The sequence below is a fragment of the Lepisosteus platostomus genome, unplaced genomic scaffold (assembly GCF_059453375.1).
Source record: "Lepisosteus platostomus isolate fLepPlt1 unplaced genomic scaffold, fLepPlt1.hap1 Scaffold_47_H1, whole genome shotgun sequence".
Lineage (NCBI taxonomy): Eukaryota > Metazoa > Chordata > Actinopteri > Semionotiformes > Lepisosteidae > Lepisosteus > Lepisosteus platostomus.
This window is the reverse complement of record NW_028291667.1, coordinates 476,640-500,550: the sequence shown is the minus strand read 5'-3', so window position 1 is coordinate 500,550 and position 23,911 is coordinate 476,640. Positions and strand designations below refer to the sequence as shown.

Here is a 23,911-nt window from a genome sequence, read left to right as displayed (position 1 = left end):
GGACGCGCAGTGAAGTTAAAGCAGGATGCGCTGCGACATGCACTGTGCAGATCCCGCCACACTAAGAGGTGAGTGGGTCTGTTCGATCACAGCGCTAGGCGAATCCCCAATCCCCTCTTGTGCGTGGCGACAGAAGAAGTCTGGTCTGTTTCCGCCTGGTTTCGAACCGGGGACCTTTCGCGTGTGAGGCAAACATGATAACCACTACACTACGGAAACGGTGGTAAGATGTGCCCAGCGGCCCAGTGCTGAGCTTCGCCAATGCGACTCAGCTGCTTCCAGTGCCTTTATTGGGGTGCGCTGATGGACCATGCTCTCTCTCCAGAGACCAGCACGCCTGTCATGGACGGAGCAGGAAAGACGGCGCCACATTCTACAGCCCTCTCCACTCAATCGACGAAATCGGGCTACTGAAGTGGAGAAAATCGCCTCTCCAGAAAGTGCAAATATCATCTTGGAGAGTATAAATCCTATTGCCGAAGGTCAGCCCTGTCTACCAGAGTAACCCTCCCACCTCCTGCAGCGATGGTCAGCTCGTCTCACACGCGAGAAGTTTCGGCTGGAAACAAGCGCCCCCTCTTCTCGCACGTTTTGCACGTTGAGTAGTTTTAATGCGGCTCCTTCGTACACAGTGCTGATCTTTTGGAAAGCAGGAGGCAAAATTGACACGTTCCCATACCGGGAGTCGAACCCGGGCCGCCTGGGTGAAAACCAGGAATCCTAGCCGCTAGACCATATGGGAGTGCACAACCCTTCTGTTCCGGGCATCATGCAAGCAAACTACATAAATATGAGAAAACACGCAAGAGAGTTGTCACTCAGAGTGTCGAAGGGTCGATGTATACTGGGACTCAGTTGAAATGCAACGTCAGGACTTTTCCGAATTATGTCACACGAAGAGAGCACAGCCTTTTCCGCCCTGCCACGTGTGTATCGGTAACTCGCCGTGATCGTATAGTGGTCAGTACTTTGTGTTGTGGCCGCAACAACCCCGGTTCGAATCCGGGTCACGGCAGAATAGGGGCGTCTGCTTTTACTACTTGCACGAATGAAGGCAAAAAAAAGCCAATTGATGTGAACGAACGGCGCTTTACAGAGGAGTACTGCCTGACTGGATCGTTGATGAACGACAGAGGCCACTCCGACCTCTTCTCGGGTTTCTTCAATGACTTACTAAGGATCTTCTTCACATTCGCCCATGCAGGGGAAGCCAGTTACACCAAAGCAAACGCAGGAAAGTGCATTTCAAGCAGAGACCAGGAGGGACCTGTTTACACCAAGAGTGGTCGGAATATGGAACAATGCACCCAGCCCTGTTGCTGGAGTCGATTCTTGATTAGATCTTGGGCTTACTAAGAGGCCCCCGCTGGATACTAATCTTTCTGTTGTTCTCGCAGGTGTTGCGCTGCTTTTGAGCCGACAGAGCTCGTCTTGGTCTGTCGGGATAGCCCAATTGCAAATGTTTGGCTCCAGGTACAGAAGGAATGTGCGTTTGGTACAAGAGTGCATGAAGGCACCGGAAATACATTGGGATCAAATGACTGGTGGTTCAAGACCTCTGTGAAGTGCAGGAGCGTGCAAGAAGAGGCTGTTTTCACCCGGTCTCGAACCTGGGACCTTTCGCATGTTAGGCAAACGTGATAACCACTACACTACGGAAACCTGTAGGGTTTGTTGCTGGTGTATCGCTTGCGTTTCGGGCTGAAAAAGGGAAGCGTCACTTTAGGCAGGGGGCGCTGGAGAGAGGAACAAAGGGCGCGATGAAACAAAAAACCGAAACCCGGGATCGAGCCAGGGACCTTTAGAACATACTCTCACGAATCGTTAGAATACGTGCGTTTCATCATCAATTGCGTAACAACCACATTCGTTCGACTTGAGCCATCAAGCTCATAGTTTTCAAATCTTGAAAGCTGTCATTGAGCACATCATAGTGTGCAGTACGCCCCGTAACTTGTGTACTTCAACAGAAAGAAGAGCAGACAGCTCCATAAATATGCGAGGCGCAGAGAGTGCAAGGCGAGCCGCACACGTTTCGGTGGCTGAGAGAGGGCAGTTTTTGCTTCTGCATTTCCCAAGTAAGGACGCATGACAACAAGCGATCGCGGTGCTCATTTACGACATAGTGGTGATGAGTTTTCACTACGTGTTCTTTTGAACGAGCAATGAGGTTGCTGCCTTGGACAGCTGACTGCACGCTCTCATTGTGCCACGTGATGAGTATTCACCAGGCTCGTTCAGTCATTAGTCACATTCCATCGTTTGCCATAAGCAGATGCTGCAAGGTGATGTGGATATCAATTCCCAGTCTTGTGGACGAGGACAAAAAGAGCACACAAGGGCTCATCCGCGAGTTGAACCCAGGACCTCCCACACCCTAAGCGAGAATCATATCCCTAAACCAATGAGCCACGGCTGCACTTGCCATTTTATTCTGTCAACGAGCTTGAGGACGGGGGAGAGGCATCATTCGCTCGTCCAGTCAGACCTTCATCAATAAGTCAAGAAAGCTGCAATTACACGACTGCCTTGCAGACGAAGGGCAGTGAACTGCAACTGGTAAGAGGGGAACAAGCGGCACTAGGCGACACCGAGGCATAACCCCAGCAAGGGGGGTTAGCTTGCATGGTACAGCGCTTGCTTTGCACGCGAGAGGTAGCGGGATCATTTCCCACGTCCTCCAGGTGTGTGCTTAGAGCTTGATGTGCCGAAAGGTGTCCTTTAGCCTGTGGTCACGCCTTGTATGGAAAGCGTCATGCAGCTGTCAATCATTTCGCAGCCACGCCCCCTCTTCATCTTCTCTCTGCCTTAAGCGTCTCCGCCACTCTCTCTTGACATTTCATGTCAGCATGTCAGAATTCCGAGTGACGTTTTTAATGGCTGAGTGAGGGCACGATGCTGAAGCAGAGAGGCCGCTTCAGCCAGAGAGACTTGTGCTAGGTGAGATCTGAAAAACGGACTCGCAACAGAAACAGACCAAAAAAGTATCGGTGAGATCAAAAGGCAAATGCAACATCCAGCAGAGGGCGTCTAAAGATTAGGGAACGGGCGACTGAAATCCATATGAGGCAAACTTTCCGGCTGTGTACTGCAGCTGGCCTCGTAGGCGTAGTTGGTAGCGCGTCAGTCTCATCGTCTGAAGGTCCTGAGTTTGATTCTCACACGGGGCAGGGCTGCTTCCTCTCTTGTTCTTTTCAAACACTTGCGGCAACTGTTCGCTCATAACCACGTCTGGAATGCGTGACCTTTACACGGGGGAGAAGCAATGCCGCATCCCTTTTCTAAAGAACATTCACATTCAGAAATAAGTCAAGAAATTTGCCATTACTTTAGCTCGCGCTTCTGTCAGCCTGCCCATGTTGCCAAAGAAAGATTCACTTGGCGTCAACATGACAGAACAGCGATCACTTGAAAACACTGTTCCACACTCCGTAAGCAAGAACTTCAGTGTTTGCAGTCACCCGATATGCCGATAGTCAAAGGAGCACAAAACACGAAGCGTCAAAAGACAAGATGAGTTGATGGAAAGAGCGTTGAATTGATGAGCACAAAAGTTCACCTCGTACAATAGGCAACGAAGGTCCCGGCGTCATCATCGCACTTGAAAGGACTGCCTTGCAGACTAAGGGCAGTGGGAGGTTGCTGTTTTGAGATGGAGGCATTGGGATGGTGGGCCGAGATCTATTCTTCTTAAGGAATTCTTCATCGTGAAAGATCGGTCCACAGGTCATCCAAAGAACTTACAAATTTTTGGGACTCAGGGAATCACGTGCTTCCGGAAGGGAGTGAAGTGCTCAAACACATGACATGCCCCCTTGATCTCACATGCACAATTCTGCTGCAACATGCACAGCTACCGTCCACACCAGGCAGTGGGGCTTCAGCAGAATTTGCTACGCTACCTGCAATTACATATCCAGCTGCACACATATACATGGCCCCTCTGTCCTTTTCAGGATCTCAAAAAAAAGCATAGCGTGGTTTTCCTGCAACCTGATTGACCGCATCTCCCTCAGAATGTGCCCCGTTGCATTCATTGCTGAAGCAGGACGGAGGCTAACGGGCATGCCAGAACAGTTAGGCTCAGCGATCTCTCCAAAATATTGTGGTTGTAGTGGAAGAAATATGGTTTAAATTGTACCTTGGTATTTCAAACTCTCTCTAGAATGTTATCCATTTCTATTTTATTTTGACAGGAACTGGCTAATGACACTAGATGAAAAGAGAAGAAAGAAAACACAACGTTTCGGCCGTGGAGCCTTCTTCAGGTGTGAGGGCTCCACAGCTGAAATGTTGTGTTTTCTTTCTTCTCTTTTAAGCATGGAATAGACCTATTACTTGTTCCTTTGCAGCCTACGCATGCTGACACAGCTCCCCACCTGAACTGCTAATGATGCCTGGTAGTTTGTGGTACTTGGGTATTGTCTTATGTTTGCTCAAACTGCATATGTGTGATTGCATATTTTTGGGTATTTTCAAATGTCAATATTTAATTCACTGACATTCCTGTATGCTTGGAAGAAAGGTAGATTGGATTTGGCACAGGACGCCTGCCCATATTTGTTGATCATTTTTGGGCTGGAAAAACAGCCACAAAAACAGTCATAAAAAGTGTATGAAAAAAGCTCTCTCCAATATTTCCCTTCTCTTCGCCATGGTTACACTGCCCGTTCTTTCCGTCTTCTGTCCTTCTACAAAGATTCCAGGGCTCTTTTTCCACCATCTTTTTCTTCTTCTTCTTCTTCTTTTTCACAGCCTTAGTCCCAGACTGTCCTGGGGTCAGCTGCTTTGGTTGCTCTTCTCCATTTGTCTCTGTCGAGCACATCTTCTTTACTCACTTCACATACCTCCATATCTTTTCTCACACAATCTATCCATCTCTTTCTAGGCCTGCCTCTTCCTCTGTTACCTTCCACCTCAAATTCCATTACCCTCTTTGTTACTTCCTCAACGTCCCTCCTCATGATATGTCCATACCACCGTAACCTCGCCTCTCGCATCTTCTCAACCACATTCACCACCCTACATCGTCTACGGATTTCTTCATTTCTGATCTTATCCTTCATTGAAATCTGCAGAATCCATCTCAACATCCTCATTTCAGTTCTTCTCATCAAGTTCTCTTCCCTCTTTCCAACTGCCAAGCATTCAGCTCCATATAGTAGTACAGGTCTAATCACAGTCTTGTACATTTTGCACTTTAACTTTCTGGGAATTTTCCTGTCACAGATTATTCCAGTTATCTCTCTCCACTTGTTCCATCCAGCTTTCACTCTTTGTTTTACTGCCTCCAGTGTTTCTCCTCCCTTTACCAGTTTTGATCCAAGGTATTTAAAGTCATCAACTTGTTTCAGTTTTCCTCCATTTGTCTCCTCATTATTGGTCATAGTATCTCCTCTTCTCTCCATTACCATTATTTCAGATTTTTCTGCATTCATTTTCAGTCCACCTTTTTCCAGACTCCTCTGCCATTTGAACACTTTCTCCTGTAGTTCTACTTCTGAGTCTGCCATCAGTGCCACATCATCAGCAAAGATGAGTTCCCAAGGCACTTCTGTTCTTACCTCCTCTGTCAGTGTGTCAATAATGTTTATGAAAAGGAAAGGACTTAGTGCTGATCCTTGGTGTACTCCAACTGTGATTTCAAACTCTTTTGTCTCTCCCTGTTGTGTTATCATCTTCGTAGTTGCATCTCTATAGGTTGCTTGAACTAACTTCACCATGCTTTCTGGTACTCCTTTCTTCCTCAAGCACCAATAAACCACCTCTCTGGGCACACGGTCATATGCCTTCTCCAAGTCCAGAAAGGCCACATACAGCTTTTTCCCTTTCTCTAGTGTCTTCTCCTGTAACTGTCTCATCACAAAAATGGCATCTGTTGTGCTTTTCCCCACTGAGAATCCAAATTGTGAGTTGTGGATCCTGATTATCTTCCTGAGTCTCTTGTCCAGAATTTTTTCCAGGATTTTCAATCCATGTTCCAGAAGTTTTATTCCTCTATAGTTTTTACACTCCATTGGGTCTCCTTTCTCCTTGTAGATGGTAACCATACTGCTTTTTGTCCATTCTTCTGGAATTCTCTCTTCCTTTGCAATATTGTTTAGCAATCTCGTCAGCCACTGAATCCCCTCTTTTTCCACCATAATATCAGAATTTTTTTTTTCTCTTTTAAAGGCTGTAGGTGGGGTGTGATGGACTGTACCACTATCATAGAAGATTTTTTCAGGACACATCGCAGTTCCATAGTAGAATTTATCAATAGTAGAATTCCATAGGACATTATTTACCAACATATTACCCAGTGTGAGACTCTGCCAGTAAACCTCAGAGCATTGAGTTCTCCACTGATAAAGATGGCTGTCTGAAGTCATGAAATCCACTGCTGGGATGCCTGAGAGACAGTAATTGAATCTTGGCTGGAATTAGGCTTTCTATTAGTGTTGATCTTTGGGAATTATGTGGTAAAAAGGGAAAACTCCTTTACTTTAGTCAATTTGAATGTTCAAATGTACAGAACCTGCAAAACTAAGCAATGAAAAAAATCCATCACCACTCTCATGATAGCATAACTCATAGTCTCTGCTGTTGTGTAACAATACACACTTTCAATTTTCTTATCGCCTGTCTCCAGAGAGAATGTTGTTAGTGCTGATGACCTTGAATTAGACCTTGTTGACTCTGTAAAACAATCTTCCTCTGCTTCGATTTTCACTCAGATTGATTTTGTTCTCAGATTATTCCTGGCAGGACTGAGTTTCTAGGAAATGAAAAGTGAAAGAAAAAGTACAGAAGATCAGCCCTTGAATATACAACATTGTGCAGTGAGATTGTTAAATGTATTAGCTGCTATCCCGTGCTAGAGCCTGTTGTGGTAAGCAGTGGATGACAGGATCTAGCACAGATACTAATGAAACACTGTTGAAAGATAAAACACTTGAGTCTTATTTTAGTTTTCTATTTCCCTTTCATTTGTGATGTACTGTACAACAGGCCACAGAACATGCACAAAAACAGATATGCACACATTCACACCAGGCAATGACAGTCTGCCCAGTCAGAATCTGAGCTGAGGTATCAGAATTCTGAATTCCCTGAATTCTGTCATGGATCATCCACAATAAGGGCAATGTTTGAACACGAGGATCCCCAGGAGAGAGCCTAGTAACATAAATCTTGGAGCAAAAGCAGATGATTATCTTCATAGTTTGTGTGGTTGAGCCAAAGTTGAGCATGAGGATATGTGAGTGTAGTGGAAATCTAATGAGTTAATTGATTCTTAAAAATGTAGAGAGCTTTAAAAAAAATATATTGGTGCTTTTAGATAATATTTCAAGGATATAACTGCTATGCTACAGTACGTGCAGAATTTTAGAAAACAGTTCGTCAACAAAGTACACTGTTTAGGTTAGTTTAGAAGACAATGTACCAAAATAATATATGCTGTCTGGGTCATTAGAATTAGCTGAAAGTAACTGATAAGCTTTGAATAACAAATCTAGTTTTCTTCTCTCGCTCTATGATGTAATCTGTTTTCTCTTAGAGAAAGGGGAAGTTTTAGAAGGGACCAAGTGCTGAACTTTTTTACAGCGCAACGTCTTATAAAAACCCTGTACTGCTTGTAACAAATTGAGTCTCTGATGCACTTTGCGAAGTGGCAGCAGGGCTCCCAATATTGCAATATTGAAATAAAGACCTTACTCAGGTGAGAACTCTCTCTTGTGGCTTCCTTGATAGTTAAATTTCCATGACAATTTGGGGGCTCGTCCGGGATCACAAACCTGAACGCGAACGGCTGCTGAAACTCCATCCGGACCCGGACAATTTTAGCAAATTGGACGAACCTCGGAGGATAAACTGTTTATCCTTCCAGAGACGCGTCTGGAGAATTGGCAGCTGTCTGACGTCAGTAAGTGATCCTTAAAAATTAATAGTTTGAGAAGCGAGCCACAGGGGTGTTCTCACGCGGGTTTGATGAGTCTGGGACTCATATAAAGAACTTATCTTAACACAGACGTGTGGTTTTTGCTCTGCGGAGTAGTTAATGTGATAAGGTTCTAAGTAAGGCACCGATCGGTAAAAATGGGAAATTAAAATTCAGAGACGAAAATGGGACCGAGCAGTCCAGCAAAAGTACATGTACGACAAATTCGGAGAAACAATTATAGCCTGGGTTAGGGAAAAAAATTATGTTCATGAACTGTAAAGCTAGGGTAATAGGTGTAAGGGAACTTGCACATAATTTATATATGATAATTAGGGGCCCATAACTATGAAGGATCTTTGTAAGTGAATCAGAATGGACAGAGGAAAGTTGAATTAGGAAAAAGAAGTTTCCTGAAGAAGGGGAAACTTAGAAGAGAAGGAGAAGAAATGAAAGAAAATGAATTGGAAAACTTATTTAATGGAAAGAGGAATCACAGAAATAATGGGAAGCTTAAAAAAAGACTAGTCTTGAAACTAAAGAACAGCAAACTGCAGCTAAAGTCATGGCCATGCGTACTAAAAAGAAAAAGTCTCCACCGAAATTAGAAAGCGGTCCGGAGCCACTTGTTTGTGAAATACCAATGTGCACTTTTTCAGGTCCAGAAAGAACTCCACCATATGTACAGTACATTGACATTGGTCTCCTAGTGAATTATTTGCATTAGTTAAGTCTTTTCCTTAATTGCCTGATGATCGTAAAGAATTTAGAAGAAAGGCAAGCGCCTTGTTCTTGATTGTCTTAAGCCTAATTACAGTGACATAACCTTGTTGCTAGATCATATTGTTCCTAAAGGTTTTCAACATCCTCTAAAAAGGAGGAGGCAGATTGGCGGATACGTGACCCAAATGATGAAGAAGTATCCATCTAAATTAAACCACACGGACATGGGGAGGAAAAGTTAGGCGGCCGCTTCTAAAAAGAGGTAAGGACTCCTCTTTTCTAAAAAGTCCCTTGTCCTCTCCATGTTGCTGTGGTGGGTTCAGGGTTTTCCTGAAGCTGAAGCGAGTACAACAGAAAAATGAGTTAATGGTGTATGTGTTTTAGATGCCTGTTTTGTGAAGGTGGGGTAGAAAAGGAGGGATTGCTGAAGGAATAGCATCTCGCCCTGCCCGTGCGAAAAAATCCAGGTGTTGCATCCTGGTACACGACTGCAGTACGGCTGAAGGTAGCAACTAGAACTGTACTCGAGGAAGAGCCGAAAATGGTAACTCGATTCAACTGTGTGTTTAAAGCCAGGATTTGGAACCTGGTCCGTGTTCCCGAATTGTGATAGTTCGTCAGTTTGTCTCGACTGGGGGATTCCGCGGGGCGCGTGGGAGACGTGAAAATGGTTTGGTGTGAAGGAAAAAAAAGTTTGATTAATCCAAAGTGAAACTTAAAAGAAATATTGACTGTCAGACGGAATTTAGGCTGAACAGGAATGTAGAAAAGTGTATGAACCTTTGGATAAAAATATTTAGAGGAATATTTGAGAATTCAACAGAATATCATAGATGAGACGCAAAAATCCCTGATGGAAAAGCTAAAAGCAATGGCTGAACGAAACGAAGTTGTATATGTAGAAAAAGAGAAAGCAAAAGAAGAAATAGAACGCCTTAAGAGAGAATCTGGGAGAAGGGTGGGAATTAGTGTGGAGATTTTTGAAAGAGCATTACCCACCGAAAACTGATTAGAGAAAATTAACAGCATGTCAGCAGAAGGAAGTGAGGATGTTTTCAGATTTTACAGAAAGGTTTATAGCTTTATGGATAGTATACTCGGGGTTAGCCGATGAAAAGGAAGTGAATGAAGATACTTCCACAGTAATAAAACAAATTTACTTGAGTTGGTTAAAACCTGATGTTGCCAAGAATGTGCAACTATGCTTTCCTGATATTACGAACAGAGACAGATGTGATTTAATAACTCGCGAAGCATGCATGCAGAACTGCGAGCGCTGCAAATGGGTGGTAAAAAGACTCCCAAGGAGGAGAAAAGGGAGCCGCCAGTTTGTCGAAATTATTGTGCGACTTTAATGTTATACCGAGATATAAAACCTCAAAGACAGAACTACTAATAAGCTGGTGTGCAGTTACTAAAAAAAAAAATGTGTTTTTTGGAGAAATTGTAAGAAAGAGGCTTGATTTCACAATTAAAGAACTTGTCAGAAGCTGAAACGAGAGCCGTGTGTGAACTAACAGTTTTAATCTAGTAAGCCCCTCTGTAGCCTTCCTAAATTTATCTCAGGATTTAAATAAAAGTGAAATAATCTTACAGTGTAACTGTGGGGCACAGGAGCACAGCTGTCCTGTTTTTAGACTAAAACAGCATAAAGATGTGATATAACGTTTTCTAACGGATAACAGGAGGCTACAGGAGAAGGAGTGTAAGGGTTGTGTTTAAAGCAAATATAAGCTGTCACAGTCTGCTTGGGTAAAGATGTACAGTTTCAACTACTGATGTGGGTGGGGGACACCCCAGACCTATTTTAGGCCCAGACTGCAGCATTTTATAAGGAATAACTGCATGAAATAGCATTTATGTAAACTAACTCAATAGAGTTATGTGATATTGTGATTGTTTTACCTAATGAGGGAATCCATAAGGCCGGACTACTCCAAGTATTGGATCTTGAGAGGAAAAAAAGGAGTATAAAACCAACTACATGATAAAGCCAGGGTGAATGCCTTCTCAGAACGAGCTTGTCTAGTGACGTACTGGTTTAAGGGGGGTAGTGCAGTCTAAAGACAAAATTGCCTTGACCCCTGCAGCAGAAACCGTTTTTGATGTTTTGAAACAAGCTTTCTTGCAGGCACTGGCTCTGGACTGGATTCCCTCAGACGGATCATCTGTATGTAATCTGTATGTAAGTGAAAGAAATGGGTCGTGAGCTGTTGTGCTGGTGCAGGAGCATGGAGATAGGCATCGTCTGGTGGGTGGCCCGGTGGCCAAGGGGCCGTGTTTATGTGTTGTGCAGGCTACCTGCCTGGCTGTATAAACTGTGAATAATCTGGTGTAGAACTAGCAGACCGAATGAAAAGATTTAATTGAAACTTGTAAATATGCTAAATGGAAAATTGTAGCAATTTATATAGACTGTATATATACATTTGGTGTATGCCACAAGTTTGGATGGCAGTGAAGGAATAGGGATTTCCCCAACATGGCAGGGACTCCAGTTAAGAATGCTGGGTTTGTCTCTGAACTGTTAGAAGCTTTGCAGCTGCTGACTGAAGTAGCTGTGGTAAAGTGTAAATCACATAATAAAGAAATGTTTCCAGTAACTCGAGGGAACAACTTTGCAGATGTAGCTGTCAGGTGAGCAGTACTCGTAGAACAGGAGTCTGAGACCCCTGTGAGACCTCTGTTGGTGAAAAGGGGACAGCTACAGGATATTCAGGCTGAGGCCTCTAAAGCAGAGAAAAGGACATGGTTAGAAAAGAGTGTGGTGCTGCCAGCACACTGGACGCTCTGCATGCCCTCACAGCCTAATGCCCTTTATAGCTCGACAAATGCACTCTGTCGGACACCTGGGTGGGGACCGTGTTTGAAGCAGTACCCACTTATGTGGTATCTCAATGTGATGCTTATCAAAGGAACTCAACTACAGTTCAGGTGCAGGTGCTACAGCTCAAAAGGCCTGCTCCTGAGAAACCTTTCACGCAGTAGCAAATGTTTACAATTTACAATTGTAAAGGGAAACCTTGGCTCTTATCATCTGTTTTCCCAGTGGGTTGCTGTCACTGCCTCTGTGTCTACCAAACACTTGATGATGGAGATAAGCCCTCAGTGGGCACTGACCTACCGCTTGTATTATGATCAAGGGACAGGCTGTGGCTGGATTATTCGGGGTGAGATGGACTGAGATCACCCTCAGTCTGCTGGAACAGTGGAATGAAGGAACAGAACTCTAAAAGATCGACTAGACATCAGAATGAAGGAACGCCATGGAATGCGGGCTGGATCAAACAGAACTGTGTAATAGAGCCTGTTTGATATCATCACAAGCCAATCAACAAAACTTCCTGGAGGGATGAATTTGGCTAATGGATTGTTAAATTTGCTAATTCTCTATTGTAATATTGTAGGTTGTTAATTGAAGTGGTGCATGGGGCTGGTGAACAGGTGCTGGACACTTGGAGACCTCCAGTAGAGGGAAGACACGACCTGATACCTGGCGAGTGGGTATGGTGAGGAAGATATACCCTGCCAGATGTTGCAACCCTGCTGGGAAGGACCATATCAAGTGCAACTGACTACCGACTCTGCCATCTGAGTGACAGGACGAGATCGCTGGATCTACGCATTGCGCCGACACCGAACCACTGCACCAGAGACTGAGTGAACATTAATTATTATATTGTAACTGTTTCTGTGTTTGTTGAGCTTCCTGAGGGGGGGCGACAGTGTACCTGTTAAGTGTAATGAGTTTTACTTTGATAAAATGGGGATATGGAATCAATACTTTATCAGTCAGCCACAAATAATAATCAGAGCTCATGTTGGGATTGTATTGCTATAGAAGATGCTCATGGGAGTAATCCCCTTTGATAGAGGTGATTATTTAGGTTTATTGGCATGGGTAAATAGCCCTTCTTTTAGTCTGAGTGTAACTCAGATATATTAAAATGGAAATAACTGTATGCTCCTCGCTATAATCACAGTTTTAGGCCATTCTCTATTAGGGTGATAGACAGCTGTTTAGGTGAGCAAAGACTAAACAGTACTTGTATTCTAGACAATTATTAGCAAATGAATGACTTAGCAAAGCACATCTATGATGAAGAAAAATATATATCATAATTATAATCCAGATAATTGGGGCATTGGTGCATGGCTACAGTCTGTGCTAGGAACCTGGAGAGGGTCTCTGGTTCAATACATATTTGTGTGTCTGGTATTATTCGTTATGATCATACTGTTAATAACCTGCTTGAAAAACATGTGGACTAAAGCTGCTGCTTCTGTGCTAATTGTACGCCCTGAAGGGATCATGAAGGTCAAAAAATGATTTCATGGGAAAGGTTCTCTTATCTAGTGGCAGAACCTGATGGGTAGAACAATATAGTTTTAAGGGGGGTTACCCTTGGGAGTGATTCCCCTAGATGCACATTATTATTATGGTTTGTTTGTTCTTAATAAGATGTTTTGCAGGAACTGACCAAAGAGAAATTTTACAACTTCAGCTAGAATTGTTCTGCAAAACGGCACAGCTGAGGCAGTGGAACAATGTGTAGATTTTTCTAAGAGTTATTACCCAGCTGTTGACCAATCTTGTAAAAAAAACCCTAAGAAAAATGCTGGGCTCCAGCCCACAGGGATTTACCTGTGCTGTAAGAACTAATGCGTGAATAAGGAGACTGGATTCTGGTGAAAGACAGGAAAAAGAAATGGTGTTCACTCAGGTGGAGGGGGCCGTGCCAGGTGCCCTGAATTCATGCTTCCCACTGTAAAAAGGTCACAAACGAACTGAGCAAAGAGCAGGAGTGATGTCTCCACAGGGATAGATGGGGATCACCTGCTTGGGACTGATGTGCACAGCCTTTTTCCTTTTTATGTGGAAGCCTGTCACCACCCAGAAAGAGGAAGAATCTAAACGTGAAGCCTCTTTGTATACAAACTGGCTGAATGAAACTGATAATGAGGGGGATATGAGTAATTTGTGGTACAAATTTATAAATTATACTGTAAAGTTAAAGAAATTTAATGCATCTTGTTATGTATGTGCTTTAATGCCTCATTCTACAGCCTCACCCATGCAACTTTTCCCCCGACCAGTTGATAGTCACATTTCTGAATGCATAAGTCTAGTGGCAGGATTTCCAAAGCCAGATCCAAGATCTTTTCCCACCTTCACCATAACGTATTTGACCTACTCAAAGGGGCATCCATATGCAGCCGGCCTGAAGATAAATAAGTCTACTACAGTAGCATTAGGCTTTGTTTCTCCCAGTGATCCAGCAGTGCATTTTGCTATTCACTTCAATGTTACCAGTAAAAAAGCAGAATGTCCTCCTTTGTGGGATTACCTAAAGAATCACATTACCTGGACTGATTCTCCTGTTAAAATAGCAGTTTACCTGCCTTCTAAGGTTAATCACTCTTATTGCTATGAGAATAAAGGTCGTGGCCCCTCAGTAGGAAGAACAGGAGGCTGTAGCGCCACGGTTACTAACCATACTTTATCTAATGGAACTATGGTTTTGATGGATTGGTATTGGCAATGTGCTACAAAAGTTTATGATAGCCTTCCTCCCCAGTGGAGAGGAGTGTGTGCTCTAGTCACGCTACACCACTCCATTCTCATTGTCCCAGTAAACTCTTACTTGTTAAATTCAATGAAGCCCCTTCAGAGGGAGTCAAGGGTTAAACGCGCTCTCAGTTGGGCTGACAGATATGGTCCAGATATTTCTAAAGTACCAGAAGACCATAGACTATTTACTGCAGCTGAAATGATTTTTTCCTCAGGACTGAGTATTCAGGCAGTAGCTAATGCCCGCTGGTTACAAATTACTCGCTATGAAATGTACTCGTTTATTAACATCACGTTAGAAGGCTTAGACGCTATCAAACAAGAATTAAGGGGAGTTAGATTAATGGCACTTCAGAACAGGTTCGTGCTGGATCTACAAAATGCAGCATCTGGAGGAGTCTGTGCTTTAATAGGAGACTCCTGTTGCACATTTATTCCAGCAAATGAAAATGATTACGGAAATCTTACGCTTGCTATTCAACATTTGAAAGAACTGAGAGACAAGGTGGACAAAGAAAGAGGCATTAAAGATACACCTGCTTTTCTCTCTTGGTTAGAATCACTGTTTGGGCCGGGGGGAATGTGTTTTTTCAAGTTACTAACACCAATTATAGTAGCTGTGATACTTGTCTTCCTGTTTTTGTGTTGCTGTTCGACTTGTATTATTCCAATGCTTCGCAATATGATAATGAATATGTTTGCGCATCAGTATGTTCTGATAAAAACGGAAGAATCTGAAGTATGGGAGCCTCCTGGGAGTCCATATGAAGAATCTAACTTTTAATCATTTTCAAGAATAAAAAGGAGGGAATTGTAGTGGAAATCTAATGAGTTAATTGATTCTTAAAAATGTAGAGAGCTTTGCAAAAAAATATATTGGTGCTTTTAGATAATATTTCAAGGATATAACTGCTATGCTACAGTACGTGCAGAATTTTAGAAAACAGTTCGTCAACAAAGTACACTGTTTAGGTTAGTTTAGAAGACAATGTACCAAAACAATATATGCTGTCTGGGTCATTAGAATTAGCTGAAAGTAACTGATAAACTTTCAATAACAAATCTAGTGTTTTTCTCTCGCTCTATGAGGTAATTTGTTTTCTTTTAGAGAAAGGGGAAGTTTTAGAAGGGACCAAGTGCTGAACTTTTTTTACAGCGCAACGTCTTATAAAAGCCCTGTACTGCTTGTAACTAATTGAGTCTCTGATGCACTTTGCGAAGTGGCAGCAGGGCTCCCAATATTGCAATATTGAAATAAAGACCTTACTCAGGTGAGAACTCTCTCTTGTGGCTTCCTTGATAGTTAAATTTCCACGACAACCCCCTTCCTTGAAATGGACTCCGTGAATGCTTTTACTGCTGCCACCCTGATGAAGGCTCATTCAGAGGATGGCTGGCAGGAAATTGGTAAGAAGAAAAAGAAAAAGAAGAAGGTAACAGGTGAGACCGAAGAGAAATGTGTTTTGTAAAGACTGGTTCCACTTTCTTATGTAATATGGATCTAAACATAAGGCGTGCTGGTCAATGGAGAGAGAGCACGGTCCATCAGCGCTCCCCAATAAAGGCACTGGAAGCAGCTGAATCGCATTGGCGAAGCTCAACGCTGGGCCGCTGGGCACATCTGACCACAGTTTCCGTAGTGTAGTGGTTATCACGTTCGCCTCACACGCGAAAGGTCCCCGGATCGAAACCGGGCGGAAACAGACCAGACTTCTTCTGTCGCCACGCACAAAAGGGGATTTGGGATTCGCCTAGCGCTGTGATCAAACAGACCCACTCACCTCTTAGTGTGGCGGGATCTGCACAGTGCATGTCGCAGCGCATCCTGCTTTCACTTCAATGCGCGTCCTGATGTACCCCGGTCTCCCGCGTGACAGGTGGGGACAGGTGACAGGTCCACGTGACAGGTCCTATACTAACGAGGAAGACATCTCTCTCTCCGACCCCCGGCATCGTGTCCCGACCCAACGTGCTGGAAGCCGACTCGTGCTGTGATTCCTTTACGGGGCAGAAATGACAACCGAGGAGCCGAGAGATCATTTCAGCATTTCGCGTCTGAACGGAAAACACAAACGACCAACTCGGAATGATTTGCCTTTGACGCTTATCAAAGCGTTCTTTGTGCATCGAACAGACCCACTCACCTCTTAGTGTGGCGGGATCTGCACAGTGCATGTCGCAGCGCTCCCTGCTTTCACTTCAATATGCTTCCTGATGTCGAGTCGTGTGCCGTGCGGAGGCTCTGAAAGCGAGAGCAATGAAAAGGTGCACGACGCTGTGTTAGAAAACAGAGAAGTGAAAGGCAGTCCTTTCTCTAAGGAGGTAAAAGAAAAGCTACTCCCCGTCAGGGAATCGAACCCCGGTCTCCCGCGTGACAGGCGGGGATACTTGCCACTATACTAACGAGGAAGACATCACACGCTCCGACCCCCGGCATCGTGTCCCGACCCAGCGTGCTGGAAGGCGACGCGTGCTGTGATTCCTTTACGGAGCAGAAATGACAACCGAGGAGCCGAGAGATCATTTCAGCATTTCGCGTCTGAACGGAAAACACAAACGACCAACTCGGAATGACTTGCTTTGGACGCTTTTCAAAGCGTTCTTTGTGCACGACAACTGCGCCGCCTAGCAGATACAAATGGGTTGTACAACTTTGAAGTAGCAAATGGAAGAGGGCTAAGCCTCCTCTCTCTTAGCCCAGGTTCGATCTGTCTCCCAGAATCACCAGGGCGCACGCACACACACACACCCGTGCCGTTGAAGTACTCTGCTTCATTTCTAAGGGCAACTCAACATTCACTCCTACCCCGAGTGCAGAAAAGACAGCGTCTGCAGCAACAGCAGCTCAGGTCTCTGCACAGGAGCTAAGCTGCCCCCATCTCCTCTGCTCTGCGGCTCCTACGGAGTGGAGTCCTGCCTGGAGCCGTGTTTGCAGGCGGCGGCTCCCCGCACCCTGTCTGTGCGTCGTGTCCAAGAGCTCCTGGGAGGAAGAGAGAGCCCTCCGACTCGGGGGCTTTTCCACGGTCTGTGTGAGGAGGGGCGGGTGTGTCCAGCAGCTTATCAAGCGGAAGCCTGGGGCGGCGGAGAGCTGTGATCGTGCAGACCTTGAGGTGTCACCTCTTTGTCTGCTTTCCCGCCCTCCCTCCACCCAAGCTCTGCTCCAAAGTAGCCCGGCAACCCCTCACACCTGCACGTGTCACAACCTAAGGTGTGGTCATGAGACACCCATGGGGTGTTGTTCTGTTCTTGCTAATTGTTTCCTGCCCGTCGCAGGCAGGAGTCCATGCGAGGAAGAAGCGCTGGACAGAGCTCAGAGGGCGCACCTGGGTGGCTTTCCTTCTGAGTGACGTTCCTGCAACACTCTCCCGCTACTCTTGGTGCGCTCATGCCGCAACACAGGAAGGCTGGAGCAGGTGGCTGTGGGCTCTGTGCACCGCCGAAATAGCTCAGCTGGGAGAGCGTTAGACTGAAGATCTAAAGATCCCGGGTTTCGGTGTTTTGTTTCATCGCGCCCTTTGTTCCTCTCTCCAGCGCCCCCTGCCTAAAGTGACGCGTCCCTTTCTCAGCCCGAAACGCAAGCGAGACACCAGCAGCAGTCCCTGCAGGTTTCCGTGGTGTAGCGGCTATCACATTCGCCTAACACGCGAAAGGTCCCCGGTTCGAGACCGGGCGGAAACAGCCTCGTTTTGCACGCTCCTGTACTTCACAGAGGTATTGAGCGACCGGTCATTTGTTCCCAATGTATTTCCGGTGCCTTCATGCACTCTTGTACCAAACGCACGTTCCTTCTGTATGCGGAGCCGATCATTTGCAATTGGGCTGTGCCGACAGATCAGGACGAGCTCTGTCGGCTCAAAAGCAGCGCAGGACCTGCAACAACAACAGAAAGATTAGCATCCAGCGGGGGCTTCTTAGTGAGCCCAAGATCTCATCAAGAATCGGCTCCAGCAACAGGGCTGGGCGCATTGTTCCATTCTCCGACCACTCTCGGTGTAAACAAGTCCCTCCTGGTCTCTGCTTGAATTGCACTTTCCTGCGTTTGCTTTGGTGTAACTGGCTTCCCCTGCATGGGCGAATGTGAAGAAGATCCTTAGTAAGTCATTGAAGAAACCCGAGAAGAGGTCGGAGTGGTCTCTGTCGTTCATCAACGATCCAGTCAGGCAGTACTCCTCTGTAAAGCGCCGTTCGTTCACATCAATTGGCTTTTTTTTGCCTTCATTCGTGCAAGTAGTAAAAGCAGACACCCCTATTCTGCCTTGACCCGGATTCGAACCGGGGTTGTTGCGGCCACAACACAAAGTACTGACCACTATACGATCACGGCGAGTTACCGATACACACGTGGCAGGGCGGAAAAGGCTGTGCTCTCTTCGTGTGACATAATTCGGGAAAGTCCTGACGTTGCATTTCAACTGAGCCCCAGTATACATCGACCCTTCGACACTCTGAGTGACAACTCTCTTGCGTGTTTTCTCATATTTCTGTAGTTTGCTTGCATGATGCCCGGAACAGAAGGGTTGTGCACTCCCATATGGTCTAGCGGTTAGGATTCCTGGTTTTCACCCAGGCGGCCCGGGTTCGACTCCCGGTATGGGAACGTGTAAATTTTGCCTCCTGCTTTCCAAAAGATCAGCACTGTGTACGAAGGAGCCGCATTAAAACTACTCAACGTGCAAAACGTGCGAGAAGAGGGGGCGCTTGTTTCCAGCCGAAACTTCTCTCGTGTGAGACGAGCTGACCATCGCTGCAGGAGGTGGGAGGGTCACTCTGGTAGACAGGGCTGACCTTCGGCAATAGGATTTATACTCTCCAAGATGATATTTGCACTTTCTGGAGAGGCGATTTTCTCCACTTCAGTAGCCCGATTTCGTCGATTGCGTGGAGAGGGCTGTAGAATGTGGCGCCATCTTTCCTGCTCCGTCCATGACAGGCGTGCTGGTCTCTGGAGAGACAGCACGGTCCATCAGCGCACCCCAATAAAGGCACTGGAAGCAGCTGAATCGCATTGGCGAAGCTCAGCGCTGGGCCGCTGGGCACATCTGACCACAGTTTCCGTAGTGTAGTGGTTATCACGTTCGCCTCACACGCGAAAGATCCCCGGATCGAAACCGGGCGGAAACAGACCAGACTTCTTCTGTCGCCACGCACAAAAGGGGATTGGGGATTCGCCTAGTGCTGTGATCGAACAGACCCACTCACCTCTTAGTGTGGCGGGATCTGCACAGTGCATGTCGCAGCGCATCCTGCTTTCACTTCAATGCGCGTCCTGATGTACCCCGGTCTCCCGCGTGACAGGTGGGGACAGGTGACAGGTCCTGTACTAACGAGGAAGACATCGCTCTCCGACCCCCGGCATTGTGTCCCGACCCACCGTGCTGGAAGCCGACTCGTGCTGTGATTACTTTACGGAGCAGAAATGACAACCGAGGAGCCGAGAGATCATTTCAGCATTTCGCGTCTGAACGGAAAACACAAACGACCAACTCGGAATGACTTGCCTTTGACGCTTATATACCTCTTAGTGTGGCGGGATCTGCACAGTGCATGTCGCAGCGCTCCCTGCTTTCACTTCAATGTGCTTCCTGATGTCGAGTCGTGTGCCGTGCGGAGGCTCTGAAAGCGAGAGCAATGAAAAGGTGCACGACACTGTGAAATAAACATTAATAAACGCATATATAACGTCGAAAACACATCTAACACTAGGAGTATACAGCACTCTGCACAGTGTACGAAGTAAATTATTTTCGCAGTAATTAATTATATTTACTATATTTATTATACACGTGTAAATTAATTACTGCGAAAATAATTTACTTCGTACACTGTGCAGAGTGCCGTATACTCCTAGTGTTAGATGTGTTTTCGACGTTATATATGCATTTATTAATGTCGTCGATTTTACGGTTGCAATTCGACGTTGATTATACGTCGAGGCGACGTATATATACGTATAGCCGTATTTTCGGCGTGAATATACGTATATTCGACGAATCAATGCCCACAGCTTGGCATACAAGGGTTTTGCGGAGGGGTCTTGCCACCTGCCTGAAAAAAAAAACAGTAAAATGTTTGAGTGCCTATAGAGTTTCTATTTTTATTTTCTTGAGAAAAGTTGATACCATTTCCTGGAAACCCCGTCCCCCATCAGTGCGCGGTGCCCGGGGAAAAATCTGTAGGGGGGCGTCTGATATTCTGAGCGGGGGTGATATTTCGGTTGAAACGGAGCTGTACGGTGCAGCTACCCAAATGAAATCTCGCAGCTATGCCATTAATTAGTGCTTTATGATAGAAGATATCGACTAGCAATCTGGTATTTGCGATGAAGTTCAGTTTCACATTTTTCGTCACTCTCACTGGAGAGTATTGCCTGGAGCGAAAAGTACCATAAGCGTTCATTTTTGCAGCTACATGGACGTTCTGAATTGTTAAGAAAAAATGTTGTAAAACCAACAGAAAGCACAGACTGCTATAACTAGTCCTAGTTATATAACGATTTTAAGTATAATGATAAACTACTGCAAGGAATCGGTCCACCTGAGCAAACAGGATCGTAATGTTGACACTCAATAACGACACTGATATGTGCAGCTCCTGGACGGATAGCCCTCCTGCCCATCAAACAGACTGAGTGACTGTTCGTGTCATTTAGTGTTGTCTGACCATTGACAAAGTACAACTATTTTTTAGGGCGCAAATTAAGTTAGGTAAATCTTTTTGCCCAAAACTGAAGGGGCAACATTCCCCCCTCCCCCCGTGATGCCAGGCCTGTCCCCATCCTATTCCATAATGTCATTATATATAATACCATACAACAGTGACCGATCCTTACTAACTACATGCGTTAAAATTGCACATCAGCTCATAGCAGGGGGCACATAGCCGCGATGTATTATCAATGTTATATTTCAACCATAATATCGACAACATTAATAAACGCATACGTTGAGAAAATATCGAACCCAGCATATTTTCCGGTTATATACCACAATGCATTGCTAGTATTCGTTGGTCACAATTTTGGACACGTTTTTCAAACGTAGAAGTATATCCGCAAATATCTCAGCAATCCTCTTTTGACGAGTAAGTATGAACAATAATAATACTATCTGAATACATACAGATCTTTCTTAATATTATTTTGATAAAAATAGTACGTGAATAAGCAAAAAATGGCACATAAAATAGTGTGAATGGGGAAGATGACACAAAATTGTTTTGCCGTTTCTCTATTCTTATTCTATGTTGTACTTTCAAACTTTGGGTACTCTTTAATTAGGACAGACTTTATTGCTCAACTGCTATGATGCAAGCCAAATTTTATACATTTATTTCAGTTTTGAGCTTAGTAAACCGTTCACTTTTTAGATTATACTAAAGAAGATAATCATCATTTATTTGGGAAGTAATATTATACAATTTTCTCCTAGCTGCGGTGCTGAAGTCCCACCCTACATCAACAGAAAAAGAAATAAAGGAGCATGCAATGTGTTACTTGAAGAATGCATATGAAAGACGGGGGGCCAGGAGATCTGGACACTGAAAATAATAGGTTTTTGGTTCTAACTGTTAGGACAATTAGACAGGGTTTGCAAATAGTGGACAAAAATCGTCTTAACTTCCATTGTAATATTTTTTTTCTTGGAAATATAGAAGTTGTACATTTTAAAATGTATATTTGAATCAAAATGTGGTTTTGAGTTAGTGTGTTAATGTAATTAGTTTTGTGTTTGTCATTACTATACTGTATATTGCCATGTTACCAGAATTTGTAGCTGAAGTTTAAGACTAGTTGTGTTTTTTATGATTATTGCCCATATGTTGATTGTTGATTGATTGTATACAATGTATAATTTGAAATACATATGTTTCAGGTGTGAATGTGTATTTTCAGAATACATTTCTAAACCTAATCATTGGCTTGGTTTACTTGTTTCTACGCCTATAAAATCTATCTTTGATGTATAATAGACCTCTACCCATATACGTATAATAGACCTTTAATGTTATCCGTATAACAGACCTCTACCCATATACGTATAATAGACCTCTAAAGTTATACGTATAATAGACCTCTAAAGGTATACGTATAATAGACCTCTAACCATATACGTATAATAGTCCTCTAAAGTTATCCGTATAATAGACCTCTAAAGTTATCCGGAACTCCAACCATATATGTATAATAGTCCTCTAAATTTATCCGTATAATAGAACTCCAACCATTTATGTATAATGAACGTCTAAACATAGACGTATAATTGACGTATAACTTTAGACGTATATTAGAATTTCATTCTAGACGAATTGTAGACCACATTTAGACGTCTAAGGTATGCGTTTAATAGACGTATATTATACGTCTTTTGCCCACTGGGACTACTGAATGGCGTAGACCTGAAAATAAAACTCACGCGCAACAGAGATGCTTTCTGCTTAATGAACAACATCGGAGAACACAAACTGAGCGTACTCTCTGCATCTTTGTTTGTGAACGCCGAAGCACTCCTGACGGTCGCACCACTAAATACCTAAATACCCCATAGACCGCGTACAGATGAAAGTCTTCAGCCTGCCTGCAGGGAGCCATGTGTGTAACCAAGAAAACCTCTTTCTCGGACAGTTACCCAAAGTGGTAATTTTGGGGTTTGTGGACAAAGCGGCATTCAGCGGCAGTTTTACACAAAACCCCTTCAAATTTAAACACTACAACATTAACTTTCTGGCTCTCTACACGGACGGTGAACAAATCCCGACTAAACCGCTTCAACCGCTTCAACCAGACTTCCAGAATGGACATTGCGTCGGTGAATATTTTAATCTGGTGGAAACATCCGGGAAGCCTCTGAAAGTCTTTTTTTGTGTGTAACAAAGTTGCATTTTCATGTCCGGACGGGGAGACTTTATCATTCCGACATGAAGCCACCCTTAAGTCCTCTGAGGCGTGTCTGTCTGCAAGGCTTGTATTTTGGAAATGTTTTTTTGAAACGGAGAACGACTTTGAAATAGGCTTCCGCCGGCGCCTCGCGATCCAGGTAAGATTGTAGCAAGAACGCAGCGGTGGCGGGGTTTGCTGTAGTCGTGGCCGAGTGCTTAAGGCGATGGACTAGAAATCTATTGGGGTCTCCCCGCGCAGGTTCGAATCCTGCCGACTACGTTGTCCACCTCCTGTCGTTGTGTTCTGGCGCAAGCAAAGAAGCGCACCTCTTTGCTGTTCCTGGTGGTTTTAAAACGCCAAATCGCTTGTACCCGCTGCCTTGGAAATAAATTCTTCAGCGTCTGCAAATGGCATTTTGCAGCTGGAAGCAGATGTCGACGCGTTTTGCACAGAGCACCAAAAAAGCGTCTTTTTTGAAGGTCCAGGCACTGAGCATTGGTGATTTAGTGGTAGAATTCTCGCCTGCCACGCGGGAGGCTCGGGTTCGATTCCCGGCCAATGCAGTAGCTTTTGCAGCGAGCGGCTCCATCACTTGCATCCCCTTGCAACTTGCAACTGAAAACCCACTGAAGCTAAGCAGGTGTGAGCCAGGTCAGTACCCGGATGAGGGTGAGCTACAGGGAAAAACAAAGCTTCCAGCTGGAAGCGGTGTTAATGGTGCCGGCGGGGGGGCATTCACCCTGAGGTCTGTGCGGGTCCCAATTCCCCAGCATAGTGACAGAGAAATAAACATATTTTGGCAACTTTGGTCACCCCCATT

The 23,911-nt window shown here is 44.8% G+C and overlaps 7 non-coding genes across 7 annotated transcripts; 5 read left to right on the top strand and 2 right to left on the bottom strand.

Moving 5' to 3' along the window:
* Positions 1–670: 670 nt before the first annotated feature.
* trnae-uuc (transfer RNA glutamic acid (anticodon UUC)) lies at positions 671–742 on the bottom strand. The gene has a single exon. It is a non-coding gene; the product is annotated as a tRNA-Glu (tRNA).
* A 201-nt stretch (positions 743–943) lies between these two features.
* On the top strand, positions 944–1,015 carry trnah-gug (transfer RNA histidin (anticodon GUG)). Its single transcript has one exon. It is a non-coding gene; the product is annotated as a tRNA-His (tRNA).
* Positions 1,016–15,846: 14,831 nt separating this feature from the next.
* On the top strand, positions 15,847–15,919 carry trnav-cac (transfer RNA valine (anticodon CAC)). The gene has a single exon. It is a non-coding gene; the product is annotated as a tRNA-Val (tRNA).
* A 634-nt stretch (positions 15,920–16,553) lies between these two features.
* Positions 16,554–16,625, bottom strand: trnad-guc (transfer RNA aspartic acid (anticodon GUC)). The gene has a single exon. It is a non-coding gene; the product is annotated as a tRNA-Asp (tRNA).
* Positions 16,626–17,821: 1,196 nt separating this feature from the next.
* trnav-aac (transfer RNA valine (anticodon AAC)) lies at positions 17,822–17,894 on the top strand. Its single transcript has one exon. It is a non-coding gene; the product is annotated as a tRNA-Val (tRNA).
* An 847-nt stretch (positions 17,895–18,741) lies between these two features.
* trnae-uuc (transfer RNA glutamic acid (anticodon UUC)) lies at positions 18,742–18,813 on the top strand. Its single transcript has one exon. It is a non-coding gene; the product is annotated as a tRNA-Glu (tRNA).
* A 4,770-nt stretch (positions 18,814–23,583) lies between these two features.
* On the top strand, positions 23,584–23,654 carry trnag-gcc (transfer RNA glycine (anticodon GCC)). The gene has a single exon. It is a non-coding gene; the product is annotated as a tRNA-Gly (tRNA).
* Positions 23,655–23,911: the final 257 nt, after the last annotated feature.